The sequence below is a fragment of the Sciurus carolinensis genome, chromosome 5, assembly GCF_902686445.1.
Source record: "Sciurus carolinensis chromosome 5, mSciCar1.2, whole genome shotgun sequence".
Lineage (NCBI taxonomy): Eukaryota > Metazoa > Chordata > Mammalia > Rodentia > Sciuridae > Sciurus > Sciurus carolinensis.
Window position 1 is genome coordinate 119,909,861 of NC_062217.1, and position 17,257 is coordinate 119,927,117.

At 36.6% G+C, this 17,257-nt stretch overlaps 1 protein-coding gene across 1 annotated transcript in view; it reads left to right on the forward strand.

The window, feature by feature from the left end:
* The first annotated feature begins 14,387 nt into the window (after positions 1 to 14,387).
* The window catches only part of Mypn (myopalladin), a 91,909-nt gene continuing 89,039 nt past the window's right edge, over positions 14,388 to 17,257 (forward strand). Inside the window, exon 1 of the mRNA XM_047552557.1 lies at positions 14,388 to 14,451. The gene's annotated coding sequence lies outside the window, so the exon portion shown is untranslated. The remainder of the gene's footprint in view (positions 14,452 to 17,257) is intronic.

Genomic DNA, 17,257 nt, shown 5'->3' on the forward strand with positions numbered 1-17,257 from the left:
TGTGTGAATATTGCCACAATGAAACCCACCATTCTTTATAATTGAGATCTATCAATTAAAAACAACAACGACAGAAAAGGCCAGGCCTGGTGGTGCACATCTGTAATCCCAGAAGCTCCAGAGGCTAAGGCAGGAGGATTGCAAATTCAAACTCAGCCCCAGAAATCTAACCTGGTTCAGCAATTTATTGAGACTCTGGCTCAAAATAAAAAATAAAAAGGACTGGGAATGTGACTCAGTAGTTAAGCACCCTTGAGTTCAATCCCTGGGACCCATCCTCCACCAAAAAAAAAGGGGTTTTTTGCTGCTCACTTGCTTAATTAGAAGGGATTGTGAAATTGAATGGCAGAAATTCAGAATTTTTAAGAAGATAACAATTTTATTGAGATATAATTCACTTTCCATACAACTCACCTATTTACAATATATACCCCCTCATGGATTTTAGAGTAATATGAATTGCGCAAAAATCACCACAATCAATCTTAGAACATTTCATCATTCCCCCCACCACCCTGCCAAAAAAAAAAAAAAAATCTGTGCAATCGCTATCACTCTTTTCCTCCAATATCTTCCTACTCACAGCCCTGGGCAACCACTAATTTACTCTGCTTCTGTTGATTTGCATATTCTAGTCATTTCATACAAATCGAGTTATACAGTAGTTAGTCTTTTTATTTATTTATTTTTTCTTTTTAAAGTAGCAAGTATGTGGCAGTGAAAACTTTTATTGTAGTATCACCTGTTGATTCATGCTAAAGGGGAACTGCCATTGCCTCCAGTCTTCATTTTCAGTGAACTCTTACAACCATTATTCTAACTTTATTTAGTTTTAGTGGCACTTCAGTGTTATGTGTGATTAAATGTTTAATAAATTATTTACAATAATTATGACTTTTATTTAATGATACTCTTTGATACAACCTGACAGAATGAAATATATCCATTTATAGAGAATGTATATGGTATACATTCTGACATTTTACAAATAATAAATGAAGTATGCAGTGTATCTGGACAGTAGACAGATATTAGATTCTTAGTAAATGGCCTTTTTTTTTTTCCTTCCTAGGCATTTTTCATATTATAAAACTTACAGAGCAGATTTAAAGAAAATTTTAACCCAGGAGAATCCTTTGAACAGATTACTCAATAAGTAAGTGCTTATAAAATCAGAAAGGGGAGATACTGTCATGGATATGCATATTATATAGCTGAGATATTATTTCATAAAGGCCACAGAAAGTAGTTTCATGTGCTAGCTAGACCAGGTGGCACATAATTATAATTTCAAGCTCGAATTGATAACAATTGCAGTCTTGAATAACTGACTTACTTTTTCTGGTCCTCAATTTATCTATATCTCCAGATTATAAATAATAACACTGAGACATGCCTATAATCCCAATGACTCAGGAGCCTGAATGAGGCAGGAAGATTGCAAATTCAACACCAGACTCAACAATTTAGCAAGGCCCTAAGCAATTCAGTGGGACTCTATCTCAAAGTAAAAAGTAAAAAGGGGTAAGTAAAAAACACCTCTAGATTTAATCCCCAGTACTGAGAGAGAGAGAGAGAGAGAGAGAGAGAGAGAGAGAGAGAGAAAGAGAGAGAAGAAAAAGAAGGAGGAGGAGGAGGAGGAGAAGGGAAGAGAGTAACAGGAGATCATAGATTAAAATGTCATACCCATTGTTGATACTGTGGAAATATTTTAGGTCTCCAAGAAACACCTACCTGTGTTTATTTCATGCTAAATGTGATACATTGAGTTAAGAAGTAAGATTACTTCTTAGAGAAGTGCATTTGGTGACCTGTTATAAGGTCTTATAGCTTGTAATTACCTTGATGAAATTACCCAGTTCCACTCTCTGGTTTTCAACTTTCCAAACTTAGAAATGTAATTTTTCCCCCAAACATTTATCTTAAAAGTGTTCCAGTTATTTTAAGCACTTACATTAACCAAACTCCCCAAAGAATATTGCATCAGTCAGAATTCTAATTTTTTACTCAATGAGAAAAATGGTTTTCTTGCAAACCAAATACTAAATTGCTGAGCTAAATTGCTGAGGCTGACTTTGAATTTGTGATCATACTGCCTCAGCCTCCTTACCACTGGGATTGTATGTGTGCACCACTGCACCAGGCCCTTTGCTCTTTTCTTAAGGTGCCTAAATTTACATACATTATTCATTGTATTTTGACTTTCCAGTTTAATTTTCAGAGTGTAGGAGAGCTCTCTGATGCTTCCATGTGTTTCCACAATATCCAACTCAATTACATGTCTCATTTTATTTTATATATCACATTTAGATTTTAAATACATTGTATAGTATCTCAACTTTTTACTCATTGCAGTCTCCTGCAATTTTAGCAAAACAAAGATTTCCCTCATTTTGCAGTCCCTGAAAAGATGAGGTAACTAAAGTATGTGGAATGATTTGCCCAAGGTTACACAACTAGTGAGAGGGCAGTTGGGGCTGGAACCTGCTTTTTTCCTTTGATCAGTGATTTCAAACTTGTGAGCAAGATCCCTGGAGAGCCATGAAGTAATTGTAATGGATCCAAAAATCCATATGTACATTAAGGATTATCTGAAAACATAATAAATAATATATCATTTGATAGTGTTACAATCAATGAAATACAAATGTGTTTGAAGTAAGTATTAAATTTATGGTTTCTTTTTGTCATTAGTTATTTTCCAAATTGGTGAATTTAAAAAAAAAATCACAATGACCATCATTTGAGGGATCCACATATTTTTTCATGTTGGAAAAAGGAGTCCTCATCCTTGAAAAGATTAAGAACCAGTGCTTTTGACCTTGCTGAGGTTCATTGTATTTTTCTCAAGTATTAGAGAAATTAGGAATTGACAAAACCATGCTCTAAAAATGTAGCTAGCAGTAATCTTTTTTTTTCTTTCTGGTGCTGGAGATCAAACTGAGGGCCTGGCACAATGTTCTATCACTGAGCTGTATCTCCAATCCCTAGCTAGCAGTGTTTTTATCACCACAATTTGCAGAAGCATCCCAGCACTGGCAAGATGGGAGAACCAATCCTTAGCCACACTTCTGCCCAGAGTTTCCCTTACACCCATTTGAAGTACCAGCCATTTCACAACTTGACAAACTCAGACCACCCAGGACTAGTCTTTTGTGGAACCTCGAGGCAGTACCTGACAGACTCTTCCTTAGAGACTAATCAGAGTGAATAATTGAAGAAATTAAATAAATTATCATTTAATGTTCATGAGAATGGGTTATATGGAGCCAAGAGTAGTTAATTTCATTGGGACAGAAAGCAGAATGATGGTTGCCAGGATGAGGGGGATGAGAAGTTTGGGGAGTTCTGTTCTATGGGTACAGAGTTTCAGTTTTACAAGATGAAGACAGTTCGAGAGATGGATGGTGGTGATGGTAGCCCAACAATGTGAACATACTTAATGCCAACCTATACACTTATAAATGGTTAAAACGGTAAATTTTATCTTACCACAATTCAAAATGGGAAAAAAAAAAAAAAAGAATGGGTTATCAGGAAATAAGATTTAGAAGAGATTGTGTTTGTGTGTGTGTTACTGGGGATCACAGGGCCTCGCGCATGCTACACTAGCACGCTACCACTAAGCTGCATCCCCAGTCCCTAAAATACATTTTTGATCAGCACCTTTACTCGCAAAATTGAAACAAAATGGAGTTATGCTAAGACATTTCATCTTTGGGTATAAATTGGGTTTGGGATGGATAAGTGATAATGTGTACAAATCAACTGAGCTGGGCCTGGTGGCACATACCTATAACCCCAGTGACTCACGAGGATGAGGCAGGAGTATCACAAATTCAAGGCCAGCCTGGGCAACCTGGCAAGACCCTCCTTCAAAATAAAAAATAAAAAGGGATAGGACTGTAGTTCAGTGGTAAAGTGCCCTGAGGTTCAATCTCTAGTACAAAAAAAAAAAAAAAAAAAATCAACAGATACTTCTAATAATTCCTAAATCATATCATCCTAGGTATGTGGACACAAATCACATTCACCACAACTTAAAAGATAAACTATGGTCTATGCAAATAATAACTCTGGTGTTTTTTGCGTTTGTTTTTGTTATTGTATTTCTGGTGCTACTGGGGATTGAGCCCAGGGGCACTCTCCCTCTGAGCTATGTCCGCAGCACTTTTTATTTTGAAACAGGGTCTCAATTTAGTTGAGTATCTCGCTAAATTGCTGAAGTTGGCCTTTAAATTGATATTCTCCCACCTCAGCCTCCTGAGTCCCTAGGATTACAGGTGTGAGCCACCGTGCCCAGCTATGCAAATAATGACTCCTAAAACTCTTAAATTTTTTCTGGTATTGAATGTTCATGTAAGTCTAATTGTTCACTTTGTATGTCAGTTTCCTCATAGGTAAAACATGAGTATTAAAGCAGATCTATTGACAGGATTCTGATGAGAAATAGCTGATGAAAACAAAGCAATAAAACATTTTTCAAATACAATGTTAACACTTCCTCATGTAAATAATATGTTATCACTGTTCTTTGTATTTGACATCTGCCCCAATTCACCATCATTATCATTACAAGTGTTTACTTAATAGGTCTAAATTTGCCTTGTCTTATTCCACATGGGATGTTAGCAAGCATTCAACATTAATCTATTAGACAATTCAGGATCATGGAAAGACTAAGATATTCCCCACTTTCCTAGATTTCTCTCCTCTAAATCACTTAACTTTAACAATAGCTTTGTTAGTCTGTGTTAATACCACACTTATGTTGACATCGTTTTTCAGATTAGATGAGAAATAAGATATTCACCAATACCCTCAATTATTATTTTTCTTGTCATAAGGCACATACCGTAGAGTAGATATACTGCTCTGATATTTGTCACCACTCTACTTATTTGGCTGAAGAAGTCCTGTTTGATACCTGGGTTGTCAGATCAAATTATAATTTAAATCCTTTAGCTATGTTTAGCCCATTGGCAGTGAGTGAGTTGAGAATTTAGAATTCAGAAGCAGATGATTCAGAGCATGGTAACAAGAAGCATTTTACCTGTATGTCATTGGGTTGAATATGAACTTGGTTGATCACTATCAGTGTCTATACAAGATGTAAGTGATCTGATTCACATCTCTAATGGACAGCACCCCATGTTACGAAAACTCATCACTCTTGGCACTAATTGACATTCTTGTTGTCAGTCTCAGGAAAGAAGCCAAGGACTGAATCAGTCTGGAAACCTGAACTGCTGTTGGGACTGAGTCATCAGTCTAGGAGGCCCATTCAGCCTTTGGCCTTTCCTTAAGTTTACAGCTCAGCGCAACTGTGTATACATGATGTTTATTTTAAAAACATATTTATCATAATAATGGAAATAATGGTGGTTAGTGTTTATTGACTACTTGCCAGAAGTCAGACATTGTTCTGAGCGCATTAACTCACTTAATCCTTACTGTATTCCTAAGAGATAGTTCCTAGTCCCCTTTATTTATTTATTTATTTATTTATTGATGGGGTGATGAGGTCTCGCTATGTTACCCAGGCTGGTAGAGAACTTCTGAGCTCAAGTGACCATCCCCACCCCCACCTCAGCTTCCCCAGTGCTGGGACTGCAGGCACACAACTGATCTTGGCTCCTCTTTTTTAGCACAGGCACAGAATTTCAATAACTTGCTTAAAGTTTCTCAGATAAGAAGTGACAGTGTTGGAGCCAGGCATGATGACATACACCTGTAATCCCAGTGACTCGGGAGGCTTGAGGATTGCAAATTCAAAGACAGTCTCAGCAATTTAGCAAGGCCCTAAGCAACTCAGTGCTACCCTGTCTCAAAACAAAAAAATAAAGAAAGGGCTGGGGATGTGGGTCAGTGGTTAAGTGCCCATGGGTTGAATCCCTAGTCTAAAAAAAAAAAAAAAAAAATGGTAGAGTTGGAATCCAGCTTTAAATACAATTGTTCTCTGCCTAATTATAGCATTTATTTGATTTCTTATTTTACCACCTTCCTATATGGTTAGTAGTTATTATTATGTTTCCAAAAGAGATGATATAAATTTTTTAAATTTGATTCATGGGCACCATTATTCTGATTTTACTATGAATTTTAGCTCATCTACTTCTTGTTATTTTGAGTTAGACCTTACCAGAGTTTGGAAACATCCTCTGCTCTTTGCTTTCTAAATTAACAGAGAAGAGAGAATAAAATAAAATGAAATCCTTTCAATCCTCCATCCCAACACAAACACAGTGAATCAGCAAATAGACAGTCCAGTCATATCTGTTAACAGTAATAGGATTCTTTCTACCTACCATTCATGCAAAATGAAAAGGCAAGTAATGCTGGGTACTGTGGCACACACCTATAATCCCCATGACTCAGGAGGCTGAAGCAGGAGAATCTTAAATTTAAGGCCAGCACTCTTCTAGTGCTTAACTTTCCTATGTACAGAACAATCTTTGAAAAGACCAAACTCAAGGACAGTAGTGTTGTTTTGTTATTATTGTTGTTTTATATAAAATGTGGCCTTGCTGTTACCTAGGCTGACCTTGAGCTCCTGAACTTTACTGACACCATAGGCATTAGCTACCATGCCCAGCTTGTTGTTGCTTTTATTGGAGTGCATTAATCAATTGTAAATAACTTTAAAAAATGACATGCTAAAACTACCCTAAGATTCCATCTCACTCCAATTAGAATGGCGATTATCAAGAATACTAGCAACAATAGGTGTTGGAGAGGATGTGGAGAAAAAGGTACACTCATACATTGCTGGTGGAGCTGCAAATTAGTGCAGCCACTCTGGAAAGCAGTGTGGAGATTCCTTAGAAAACTTGGTATGGAAACACCATTTGACCCAGCTGTCCCACTCCTTGGCCTATACCCAAAGGACTTAAAATCAGCATACTACAGAGATACAGCCACATCAATGTTCATAGCCATTCATAGCCACATCAATGTTCACAATAGCCAGATTGTGGAACCAACCTAGATGCCCTTCAAGTGATGAATGGATAAAGAAACTGTGGTATATATACACAATGGAATATTACTCAGTCATAAAGAAGAATAAAATTATGGCATTTGCAGGCAAATGGATGAAATTGGAGAATATCATGCTGAGTGAAATAAGCCATTCTCAAAAAAACCAAAGGACGAATGATCTCGCTGATAAGCGGATGATGACACATAATGGGGGATGGGAGGGAGGCAAGAATGGAGGAAAGAGGGACTGTATAGAAGGATAAGAGGGGTGGGAGGGGTGGGGAGGAAGAAAAAAAATAATAACAGAATGAAGCAAAAACTATTACCCTAGGTAAATGTATGATTACACAAATGGTATGCCTCTACTTCATGTACAGAGAAACAAGATGTATCCCATTTGTTTATAATAAAAATGAATTTTAAAAAAAGAATATATTTGGCCCATTAAAAAAAAAATGACATGCTAACCAGATGTCTACTTAAAATATATTAACTATGTGGTCTTTCATGCCTGAGTTTACTATGCCTAATAATTTACAGATAGAGATATATGGCAAGAATTACTTATTATTTGTTGTTACTTTAGGGCCTTTATTTCTTTGACCAGTCAGAGATAATAAATCATCTGAATTTCCAAGGATTTGGAAGCACTTTGGAGGGAGTTACCAAATCAACATAATCCCAGTATAACAAGATGTCTCTTTTTCTTGTTACTCTACCTCTTCTGAGTTCCCCCCACCAAAAAAAAAAAAAGAAAAGACTACTAAATGGAATACTAACAAGCGTGGATGCCTCTGAAAGGTGGCGTGGTGTAGAAGAGCTTGAACTTTGGCGTCACATGGGCCTTGGCTGTGAATCACATCTCTGAGTGGCTTTGTGCAAATTTCTTCTCTGATCTTTAGTTTCCTCCTCCATAAAAAGAGGATAATGACACAGTATACCTTGGACAATCTCAAGGTAGACTTCCTGAGACTTTTTCAGATCCTTGAATTCACAAAAACCACAATAGCATATAATCTTTTTAGTTTTATCCTCCATAAAATGGAGATAATGGAGGTAATGACCTATACTTCCTGGGTTGTTGAATTAAGTTAAATTATATGTTAAATACAAACAACAAGGCTTGGTTGATGTGGAAACTGGGCTGGGGTCAGCTAGTGTTACTCAGCTAAGTAATTCATTATGTTTATCTGCTTTATAGGAAGTAAGTACAATTTGGAATCAGTCACAAATGTTTGAAATCTTTTTTTTTTTTTTGTACTGGGGGTTGAACCCAGGGGTGCTTAGCACTGAGCAACATCCCCAGCCCTTTTTATATTTTTTATTTTGAGACAGGATCTTGCTAAGTTGCTTAGGACCTCACTAAGTTGCTAAGGCTGGTCTTGAACGTGCTATCCTCCTGCCTCAGCCTCCCCCAAGTCACTGGGATTACAGGCATGCACCACAGTGCCTGGTTACAAATGGTTGAAATCTTGATTGAAATTATAGAATATTAAATGTACTCTTTATTTCTAGTCAAACGGAAAGCTCAGTGCTGACTTCAACTGGGATCCCATAAACCAGGACATGAGAATGAACATAGTTATCCCTGAGCTATGGGAATTAGGGTCATGAAGTATGAAACTCAAGAAAAGCAGCAATGGAAGCAAAATACGAGTATGATCTTTTGGGGTTAGAGTGAAAGCAAGGACCTGATATAAAACAAAGGTTGTGGAAAGGTGGTCAGGAAGAATGAGTAGAAAGCCAGTTCAGAAGGATGCAAAGATGTGGAAGTACCTCTTACAGGACCCCTTTAGAAGAACCTTTGAGCAAGGTGAGTATGGTAACCAGCACTGACTGGAAGTGGAGCTTAGTGGTAGGATGCTTGCCTAGCATGCCCAAGACCCTGGGCTCAATCTGCAATATCACTGAGGGGAAAAAAGATAAACAGCAACAAGATCCTCTGAAACAAGGGTCCCCCCTTTCTGGTTATCTCAGGAATTGTAAATATCCATTGAGTCAAAAGTACATATAGTTAGTTCTTCACTTTTTGACTGGTGCACAGTAAACATCCAATATTTTAGGCTTCTATCCTCATTTGACTTAATACTGCCCCCCCCCCCACATACTAGAGATTGAATCCAGGGCCTTGCACATGCTGAGCAAGCTCTCCTACCATGGAGCTACATCTTCAGCTCTTATTTTATCTTTGAGACAGAATCTCACTAAGTTGCCCAACAATCCTCTTGGCCTCCTCAAGAAAAACAACAATGGAAGCAAAATACGGGTATGAATTACACAGGCTTGTGCCACCTCAACCATTTAATTATTATTATTATTATTATTATTATTATTATTATTATTTGCATATATGTGTGTGGTGCTGGGAATCAAACCCAGGGCTTTACACGTTAGGCAAATACTCTACCATTGACCTACATCTCCAGTCCATTGATTTTAATTTTTTTTTTTTGTGGTACTGGGGATCGAACTCAGGGCCTTGTGCTTGTGAGGCAAGCACTCTACCAGCTGAGCTATCTCCCCAGCCCTGACTTAATTTTTTAAAAAATTTTTTGCACTTGTATATGGACAGAATACTTTTATTTTATTTGTTTATTTTTATGTGGTGCTAAGGATCGAACCCAGTGCCTCATACCTGCTAGGCAAATGCTCTGCCACTGAGCTATAGCCTCAGTCCCACTGATTTAATTCTTGATAGTATTTCTGGGTTAAACAAATGCCATAAACATTAATGATAATCCAATCAATGTTGTTTTGGTTTTTGGCCATTTGATCTCTGCTGGCACACAATAATGTCAAGTAAATATGTGTTGAATTGAGAGAATAATTTAGGACAATTCAACAATTTATACATCATTTTTATGGCATGCCACAGACAAGTATTTATGATATGGCTACTTTCTAACATGCCCCGAGATTAGAATTGTATGCCTAAAAATTTTTTTTACAGCTTTTATTCTCAAAGAGTTCATTTAGTTTGATAGAAAAGCATAAATATACAGCTGGGTGTGGTGGTGCATGCCTGTAAACATAGCAGTTTGAGAGGCTGAGGCAGGAGGATCGCTAGTTCAAAGCCGGCCTCAGCAGCTTAGCAAGACCCTATCTCAAAATAAAATATAAAAAGGGCCAGGGATGTGGCTCAGTGGTTAAATGCCCCTGGGTTCAATCCCCGATACCTAAATAAATAAATAGGCAAATGAAACATTAGTTTAATTCAGTAATATAAGAAATATTGCAACTGTTAGTTGTTGACAAAATAAGTGAAAGAAATAATGAACAAAGGCATAGGGAAAAGACAAGGAAATAGGTGGTGGAACGTTTGGGTTGGAGACAAGGATTTAAGTAGAAGAGGGGCCAGTAAGACCAGAAAGATTGTTTATGTTTTATAGGTTTGGGATGATCACATTACTGATTATATCAAGGTTTTTCTTATTTTTTTAATTAAAAAATTTAATTACACATAATAATTACATATATTTGTTGGGTATAGTGTGATATTTCAATGTGTCTTTTGTTATTCTTGATTAAAACTTGCACAATATTTTCAGGTCAGTAGACTATTAACATATTTATTTCAAGCTCACTTTACACTTGACAAATTTTTGTGTTTAAATTTTCTGTAACAGCTGGGCATGATGGCACACACCTTTAATCCCAATGATTTGGGAGACTGAGACAGGAGGATCAGAAGTTTGAAGCCAGTCTCAGCAATTTAATGAGACCCTCATCAACTTAGTGAGGACCTAGCTAAAAATAAAAAATTAAAAGGGTTGGGGATATGACTCAATGGTTAAGCACCCCTGGGCTCAGTTCCCAATTCCAAATAAAAAAAATATATTCTCTGTAATGCTGTGTGCTTACTTATCCCTTTTAGTGACACTATAACCCACAATTTGAATTAAAGCTTACTGCCTAGGCTAGAAGATGAAAGAAAAAGAGCTGTAAGACATTAACACACATAATATTACCTTGGACTGGGAGACTTTGTTTAGACTAGACTTTAAATAACCTATTCCAAAACTGGAATGAAGAGCAATTTGGAGATGAGCAGAATGGATGAAAAAGCAAAACAAAAAGATTTTGCACATCTCCTACATTATATGCTGCCTTTATTCAATAGGAAGTTTGCTAAATCAAGAAGATATCAACAAGTAAAAAAATGTGAGCATGGATAGGGATATAAAATACAAATTCCTTTTGAATTTTCCACAATTTATCTTCTCCAAGATAATACTCTGTACACTTCCCTCCTTGGCAACAAGTTCATTCTGTTTGGCATTTGCAAACTTCATGACACATTATATGTAATAAGATGATCATGTCTCATAAATGTGTGTTAGCCCTTGCTATTTTGGTCAACCAATGTTATTGAGTTGTCTTTGTGAAAATGGTTCTAGACTCGGTCATATGCTATTCTTCTATTCTCTTCTTGTTTTAATCAAATAGACACCAACTTTATAAAACCAAAGTAATAATGTTCACAATTTCTTTGCTCTCCAACATATATGAAAATCCAAATGAATTGCCTTTTGGGGGCTATTTCTGATTTTTTACTGAACTGAATAATTAATTTGTCTTCATGAGAAGGTAGTGGGAACCAGTGAAAAGAGAGAAAACTAGAAGTTCTAAGTCTTCTAAACTTCTAAACTAGAATCCCGCCCAGCTTCGCAACCCACTGGTTGGGTACCTTTGGAAAGCTATACTTCTTTGAACTTAATTTCTTCCCAATATCATACATATAACAGTACTTTGCAGGATTGCTGGGTAACAAAAGATACCCCTAGTCTAGAGTATACCTGCAAGAAATGTTAGTTCCTTTTTCTTTTCCCTCACATTATTTAGTGTTGGTGTGATTATTTGGTCATGAGTAAGAAAACTGAATTTTGTTATTAGCTTTCTGAGATGTCTGTGCAGCCCAAAAATAGAATCTGAGTGGAATCACCCAGAGACTGGCACACTGGCATATTCCATGCTAACATTATGAAGGAGAATTCAAACTCATTTTCCTACCCCTAACTTTCAAAAATATTACTGATCCATATTGATTTGCTCAGAAATAACATTTAAGGCATTTAAATTTAACTTCAAACGAATGAAGCTATTAAATCGTTTCGGCACAATGACTGTAATAAACAGAAACCAAAGAAAAGTCTATGAAAGCATTCTGACTGCCTTTTAGCATTAATGCCTAATGTTTGTCTGTATATCAAGTCACATTTCCAGCTAAAATATCACAGATAGAGTGTATTTGCTTTCTTTTCTCCCCTAAATTTTCTCTTCTTTTTGTTTGTTTAGTCATACCAAAGAAACTTCAGGGTTGATTTTGATCAGAAAAGTTAAAAACTGAAAGTCCTAGTGTTCCTTTGGAATAATTACTATGGGAGGTGGTATGTTTTATATCTACTTTTATCCTTCATTTTTTCATAAATACATTTAAATATTTGCAGCACAGTCTTGGCCTCAGGTCCAATTCTGGATCCAGGCACTCACTTGCTGTGACTTTGGGCAAGTTTTTAATCTCTTTCCAGCCCTGGTTCTCATACATAAAATGAGAATTATTCTAGTACCCACTTTCATAGAGTGTTGTCTTTTTTTCCCCATTTCACAGATTATTGAGGGAATACATGAAATAAAGCATAATGTACATAAAGAGCTTAGTACAATACCTAGCACACAGCTAGGAATGGTAACTTATTTCTACCAAGATGTTATATTAATATAATCATCATATTCATGTGTGGAAAGTAGGAAGTTTAAAATCAACCATATAACTTCAGGACTATAAATACTCCATATGTAGTAATTCCAGCAACTCAGGAAGTTGAGGCAGTAAGATGGCAAGTTATAAGCCAGCTTTGGCAACTTAGTGAGACCCCATCTCAAAAAAAAAAAAAGAGCTGGAGAATGTGACTCAATGTTAAAGTTCCTCCCCCTCCTTGGGTTCAATCCCCAGTACCAAAAAAAAAAAAGAGAGAGAGAGAGAGACTCTACAAGAGGAGGTGACGTTCTCATCCTAGAGGTGACCCTCTCTCTCCCTCTTGAGAGTGCTTTCTTTCCTAATGACTCTGGTATACTTTTACTTAAAAAATAAAAAGACTATATACACAATATTAATCGTTTGCTTCATGTTAGTCAGAAGATGTTCTTTTGTTTTTTTAGGTGCTGGGATTGAACTCCAGACCTTGTGCATGCTAAGGAGACATTCTAACACTGAGCTCCATCCCCAACCCCAGGATGCTCTTTTTTTTTTTTTTTTTTTTTTTTTTTGGTACTGGGAATTTAACCCAGGGGCACTTAACCACTGAACCACATCCCCAGCCTTTTTAAAAAAATTTTTAAATTTTGAGACAGGTTCTCACTAAATTGCTTAGAGTCTCACTAAGTTCTTGAGGTTGGTCTCAAACTTGTGATCCTCCTGCTTCAGCCTCCTGTGTTGCTGGTATTACAAGCACATGCCACCATGCCCGGCCTCAGGATGCTCTTTTTTAAAAGTTCTGGGAACTGATTTTATCCTTGGAAATAGTACTTCTTAAAAAGTGCAAATTTTGAGCCGGCATAGTGGTGCACGCCTATAATTCCAGCAGCTCAGGAGGGTTAAACAGGAGGATAGCAGGTTCAAAGCCAACCTCAGTAACTTAGGGAGGCCCTAGCAACTCAGTGAGACCCTGTATTTAAATAAAAAACAAAAAAGAGCTGGGGATGTGGCTCAGTGGTTAAGTGCCCCTGAGTTCAATCCCTGGTACAAAAAAAAAAAAAAAAAAAAAAAAGTGGGGCTGGGGTCGTGGCTCAGTGGTAGAGCACTTGCCTAGCATGTGTGAAGCACTGGGTTTGATTCTCAGCACCACATATAAATAAATAAAAGTACATCAACAACCAAAAAAAATTTTTTTAAAGTGTAAACTTTGATATGTACACAATTAAAGGAAGCCTTATTGCCTTCTAACTCCACAATAGCACTCCCATTACTCTAAAGGATGACCAAATATGAAGTATTATAAAGATTGCTTGTTTTTCCACATTTATTTTACTAACTGCATTAACCATAACTTCAGTTTTGTACCAAATAAAGACAATCACATGACTTATGTATGGATATCTTATGCATTCCTTACACTTTCTTCTTCTTCTTTTCAATTTATTCTTTAGAATGTCTTGTCTAGTCTAAGAAATCAAGAAAGCCTGTTCCCTTAGTCATCCTAGTTATCTTAGTTATTATCCACCCCCACCATCCCTCCAGGCGAGGAACATCATACAGACTGAGTTATTAAAGTTGATCTGAAAGAGCAATCTGTTCTAAACTACTGTCCCTGGATCTGCAACGGAACCCTGTAAATACCCTTCATTGCTCTGGCGCGGCAGTATCACATTTCCTTCATGCTACTTTTGTGGCTGACACAAGTTAGGCAGTGAGATTTGGACTTTAGATGATCCTGGGTGATTGATGTAGAAATGGTGCCTCTCCCGAGACAGGTAACTATAAATTTGCTTTTCAGTATCAGTATCATACTTTTAAACAGGTGTTCTGTTAAGGTTTTTTAAAATGTTTTCGTTTTTAAAATGAAATAGGTTTGGAACTTAAAATTTTTTTAATGTTTTAGTTTTCCCAGGCAAACATTTTCAAGATCGTTTAAATGGGAAAAAAATTTCTTAAGGATTTTATTGAATGTTTCAATGATATCACAGGGTTTCTATAAGGCACTATAATCTATCATAACTATTATTTTGGATGGTCAAGAACTTGCCTCTGATGTGAAAATGTTTCTCATTACAAAAGGTTGGAAAATACATGCATGTCTTTGGTCTTCAAAAATAAGACACAGAAATTTGGTTTTGTTTTTTCATCGGACACTGGAGGGCTATACCTCAATACAAATCTATGAATTTCAAGCAAAACTTATTGAAACTTTGGTATATGTGAGCAATTTCTCTTAAATAACTAAAGCCGATGGCAAAATGAAAAAATAGCAAATACAAATTTTGTACAAGTCTACCAGCAAGGAAATTCTCTCATGCTTCTCCAAGTGAAGACTTCCTCTGCCATAGATTTTCCAGATTCCTCAGCATTCCCATGGATCATCCCAATGTGAGTAAATTGTTTCTGTAGCTGAGTGACTGAATTAAGAAAACAGCTGAGGGCAAGCACAGGATCATGTTTAAACCACAATAAACACATGTGTTGGATGGACCACTCAGCTTTATGGGGAAGGCTTAAGACATGTAACCTTGTGTTTGCTTGTCACTAATGAAGTTTGTCTTAAACTATGTTAGGTATTTAAAAGTTTTAAAGATTATTCTTCATACCAATAAACTCTGGTAAACTCTGAACTAGTAGGCTTGTGATATAATGTTCATGTAATTATTACTAATCATAAACAAGGTAGGGACTGGGTTAGAAGAAGTGGAAACTAGTTTTAAAAAAATAAAAATTTAGAATATGAGTTTAATGTATTGTAAGGAAGGGGCCCACAGTTACTAAATAATTCTTATTTGAAATATTTGTATCTAGCAGTTTTTGAAAAGCTCAAAAAATTTCATATGCTGACTATATTTGAAAATAGTACAAAAAAATGAACAAGAAGCCAGAATTTCCTTGGCTTCTTTCTTCTATAATTCTTTTACCCAACCCTTGGGGGTGCTGTGGAATTGAACCCAGTGCCTTACCCTTGTTAAGCAATGCTCTACCACTAAGCTACACCCCCAGCCCTTCTTTTACCTTTTTTTTTTTTTTGTAGTGCCAGGGGATTGAATTTAGGGCCTTATGCTTACTAGTCAAGCACTCTACCACTGAGCTACATTCCCCAGCCCTCTTCCTTTTAAGTAAAAAGAAGTTGTTGGAGTATCTACATAAATAGAAAATGCAGAAATAAAATTAACTATTCTTTTTTTTGGGGGTACTGGGCATTGAACCCAGGGGTGCTCTACCACTAAGCCATCCCCAGTTCTTTTTATTTTTTATTTTGAGACAGGGTCTCACTAAATTGCTGAGGCTGGCTTTGAACTTGTGATCCTCTTGCCTCAGCTGGGATTAGTCACTGGGATTACAGGCCTGTGCCACCAGGCCCAGCTATTCTTTTCTTCTTTTCTTTTCTTTTCTTTTCTTTTCTTTTCTTTTCTTTTCTTTTCTTTTCTTTTCTTTTCTTTTCTTTTCTTTTCGCAGGGGGTACTAGGGATTGAACTCAGGGGCACTTGGTCACTGAGCCACATCCCCAGCCCTTTTTTGTATTTATTTAGAGACAGGGTCTCACTGAGTTACTTGGCACCTTGCTTTTGCTGAGGCTGGCTTTGAAATCACCATCCTCCTGCCTCAGCCTCCGAAGTCGCTGGGATTACAAATGTGCCACCACTGTGCCTGGCTAAATTAAGTACTCTCGATGTTTGTTTCAGCACAGGATTAGGTAAGAGAGTAAATGAACCTGTCAATTGAGGACCCGAATTTCTTTGGTAAGAACCTATCCAGACAATTCAGCCCTTCCTGTATCATTTTCCTTCCTTGGTAATAGTTTTTCTTTTTTTTTTTTTACTTGAATGATTTAAAAGTTTTCCACAATTCTTTGTTGTTGTTGTTGTTGTTGTTGTTTTGTTTTGCCTGTGTGAACATTAAGACCTATAATAAAAACTCTATAGTAAAAACCAAGCAGAGTGGCTCATGCCTATAATCCCAGCTACTCAGCAGACTGAGGAAGGAAGATTACAAGTTTGAGGCCAGCCTCAGCAATTTAGGGAGACCCTGTCTCAAAAAAAAAAAAAAAAAAAAAAAAAAAATTAACAACAAAAAAGGACTGGGGATGTAGCTCAGTGGTAGTGTGCCCCTGGGTTGAGTCCCCAGTACCGGAAAAAAAAAAAAAAAAGGAGTAAAATCTCTGATGTGATCACAATAACCAAAGAAATTTTCTTTATTTAATGTACGATAGTCATTTTGAGACTGAAGAAGATAAAGATTTCTTAGTAAACTCCATGATGTCAGGAAATTTAGTGTATTTTGGGCTCTGCTTTACAACCAGTATGTGGTTTATAGAGGTAATTAAGTAAAAATTTGTTGAATGAATGAATGGGAAGAAACCCTATAAGCAGTTGAGCAAATGAATTACAAAATTAGATTTAAATTGATTTATTTCATGCTATTGGAATCTCAGAATGATTTTTTTTTAAACGATAATCACTGACTTCTAACAAGATTGATAACATTACAGCATCACTTAATCTGTATTAACCAGTGGGGCTTCTTTTTCAAATTCATATTCTAAAAATATCTGAAATTAATATCAAAGATCTATAC